The sequence below is a fragment of the Ipomoea triloba genome, chromosome 7, assembly GCF_003576645.1.
Source record: "Ipomoea triloba cultivar NCNSP0323 chromosome 7, ASM357664v1".
In the NCBI taxonomy this organism is placed as follows: domain Eukaryota; kingdom Viridiplantae; phylum Streptophyta; class Magnoliopsida; order Solanales; family Convolvulaceae; genus Ipomoea; species Ipomoea triloba.
In genome coordinates, this window is record NC_044922.1 from 9,043,949 (window position 1) to 9,047,846 (window position 3,898).

Below are 3,898 nucleotides of genomic sequence, written 5' to 3' on the forward strand. Positions count from 1 at the left end.
ATATCCACCTTCAAAGCCCCAAAACCCCCTCCCCTACCCCGATGACGGTTCAAAGAGTGTGTTGTCTCATAAGCAATCAAGATATTATCAATAATAGAGCGGCCAGGAATAAACGCACTCTGAGCACAAGAAATTATAGAGTCCAAAACTCCTCTAAACCTATTTGCCAACACTTTCCCGAGAATACGATACAAGACATTACAGAGGGAAATAGGTCGAAAATCAGACATTAACTCGGGGTGTTTTTTTTTTCGGGATTAACACAATATGGGTAAAATTTATATGCTAAGGTAAATGTCCAGAAGACAGAACAGATTGACAGAAGTGAACTACCTCATCGCCAACAGTATGCCAATGTTGCTGAAAAATCCCGGGGACAAGCCATCAGGACTCGGGGACTTGTCAGGGTGCATCGCAAACAACGCCTCCTGGACCTCCGCTCCAGTAACCATACGCAGCAAGGATGCATTTTGAACCTCAGATACTCGCTTGTCAATACACGCTAGCACAGGGTCAAAATCACCCCTACTAGCTGTGAACAAATTTGCAAAATAGTTCACAACAATAGCTCCCATCCCCTCTTCATCTGACACCAATCCACCCAACTCATCTCTCAACCCCCTAATCTGATTCTTCCGCCTCCGACCATTCACCGAAGCATGGAAGAACCGACTATCGCTATCACCCCCCTTATACCATCTCTCTTTTGCCCGTTGCTGCAGCCGGTCACTCTGATTTTTTAAGATCGAAAGGTACCTGCGCTGCACCTCACAAAACTCTCTCACCTCACCCGCCCCGCTCAAAGACCGAAGAACACCCATGCGAGCCTTGCAATGCTCTAAATCATCTCCCTCTCTCTTTACCAAGTGTCTCCCCCACCGCCATACCTCCTGGCCACAGCTGTCTAACCTCCCTACAATGTCTAAATCGGCAAAACGACGCCATGCCGAGCCAACAACTTCAGCACACTCCGGAATGTCCCCCCAAACATTTTCATACCGCCTTTGTCGCCTACCACCAGACCCCCTCCCCGGCATTACCCATAGTAACAACGGCATATGGTCACTACACCCTCCCTCCAATGACCTGGCCCGAGCTCCACGAAACGCATCCCTCCACTCACCCGAAACTAAAATACGATCCAGTTTCTCCCTCACCCACCCCTCAGTCCCTCGACCTCTTTCCCATGTAAACTGGCATCCCTCAAACCCCAAATCTAGTAAACCACTCTCCCGAACCGCTTCCCGGAAACCTCGCAGTAACCAGTTTGGATGCGGCACCCGCCCCATCTTCCCCCCTTCCCATAAAATATCGTTAAAGTCCCCCATAATTGCCCATGGAAGATTGTTCAGACACGAAAGGTACCTTAACAGATTCCACGACTCCCGTCGGCGATGTCGCTCAGGTATGCCGTAGAACCTCGTAAATCTCCAACGAGGAGAGTCTCCCCCTTGGTTAATAATACAATCGATATAGTGGTTTGACTACCCAACTACTTCGACATCCACTCCTCCGGTCCACAAGACCGCAAGACCCCGCTCCTTCCCCGAACTCCTACTGTAAAGCATCCGTCATACTTTAACTTCACTCGAACACTCTCCATTCTCGCTGCACCACTTAACGTTTCTGATAAAAACAAAATGTCAGGCTTGTGTTTACTTACCAAGCCCAACAGTACATGAACTGCCAAAGGGTTCCCCAACCCTCGGCAGTTCCAGCTCATACAACTCATTTGGCCCGGTGGGCCTGGAAACCAGGACCCACCTCATCAGTCATATCATTATACTGACCTTCAATTGCCATAAGACTAACCCACGACTCACAAACTTGTCCATCCCTCTCCGCACTCCCCACCCTTGGCCGTTTCTTTTCCACGACCACTACACCCTCATCCTCATTACTCTCATTTATTCCCTCATAATTTAAAGTCTCTGAATATCCCCCCCCCCCTAACGGCTCATGAGTAGAATCATTAAGTTGCATTAAATGCGGAGTTAAGGACTCATCATGAGTAGCCTTTACACCTCCCCCCCCCTAACGGCTCATGAGTAGAATCATTAAGTTGCATTAAATGCGGAGTTAAGGACTCATCATGAGTAGCCTTTACACCTCCCCCCCCCTAACGGCTCATGAGTAGAATCATTAAGTTGCATTAAATGCGGAGTTAAGGACTCATCATGAGTAGCCTTTACACCTCCCCCCCCCTAACGGCTCATGAGTAGAATCATTAAGTTGCATTAAATGCGGAGTTAAGGACTCATCATGAGTAGCCTTTACACCTCCCCCCCCCTAACGGCTCATGAGTAGAATCATTAAGTTGCATTAAATGCGGAGTTAAGGACTCATCATGAGTAGCCTTTACACCTCCCCCCCCCTAACGGCTCATGAGTAGAATCATTAAGTTGCATTAAATGCGGAGTTAAGGACTCATCATGAGTAGCCTTTACACCTCCCCCCCCCTAACGGCTCATGAGTAGAATCATTAAGTTGCATTAAATGCGGAGTTAAGGACTCATCATGAGTAGCCTTTACACCTCCCCCCCCCTAACGGCTCATGAGTAGAATCATTAAGTTGCATTAAATGCGGAGTTAAGGACTCATCATGAGTAGCCTTTACACCTCCCCCCCCCTAACGGCTCATGAGTAGAATCATTAAGTTGCATTAAATGCGGAGTTAAGGACTCATCATGAGTAGCCTTTACACCTCCCCCCCCCTAACGGCTCATGAGTAGAATCATTAAGTTGCATTAAATGCGGAGTTAAGGACTCATCATGAGTAGCCTTTACACCTCCCCCCCCCTAACGGCTCATGAGTAGAATCATTAACATGCATTAAATGCGGAGTTAATGATTCATCATGAGCAGCCGTTACATCTCTCTCCTCGGCTTCGCCCGCGTTCGCGCTCACCGCCTCCACGCTCACCGCCTCCACGCTCACCGCCTCCGGGTTCAGGACCAACCACCTATTCGCCGGAACGAGTGTCACTCTCTTTCCCCCAGTCCTCAACCATGACCCAAACGGCTTCGATTGTCCCACCACCACCTTCTCCTCTGATGTCGGGCAAAACCGATCACCATGACCGATCACCCCACATTGAAAACAAAACGACGGCAGACGCTCATAACGAAGATCTACCCAAAACCAATCGCCCCCTGGCTTTTTCAACTTCATCTTTGCCTTCAATGGTTTCAGAACCTGGATCTTTACTCGGATGCACATAAAAGTTTTCCCGGTGCCTTCAAAATTTCGCTGATCACAAGCTTCGAACTCCCCTACATAGTTTCCAATAAGAACTGCAACCTTCTCTGACAAGAAACCCGGTTGAAGGCCATGCACCTGGACCCAGAAGGAGGTCACATCCAACCCAACCGTTAGATGGTCGTCCCCTGGCACCAAACGACGCAACAGAACCAAGTTATGCTCGAAGGTCCACGGACCATCATCCACAGCACGAGACACATCGCGTTCCATGTAAAAAGTGAACAGGAACCTGTCATTCCCGAGTTCCCGGACATGCACTCCTTTCATAGACCGCCAAGCCGTAGCCATGACATCCCGAAAGACCACAAACTTAACCGGACGATCAGTAATCACCGTCCCCACCGCCGCAAAACGAAAATCGTAAACCAGCTTAACCACCTCTTCCACTTCCACAATCACACCATCAGCATCATCGTCAATGGACAAAGCTTCACAAGCTTTCACAATACCACTAGGACCACCTTTCTCCATGATGCAGTCGAGGAAAAAGATAATAGAACAAGAAACCCTAGAAAAGAAGACAGAGACGAAAAGAGAAAACACTCCACGGCAAAAACGGGAGAGAGAAAAACGTATATATATATATATATATATATATATATATATATATATATATATATATATATATATATATAT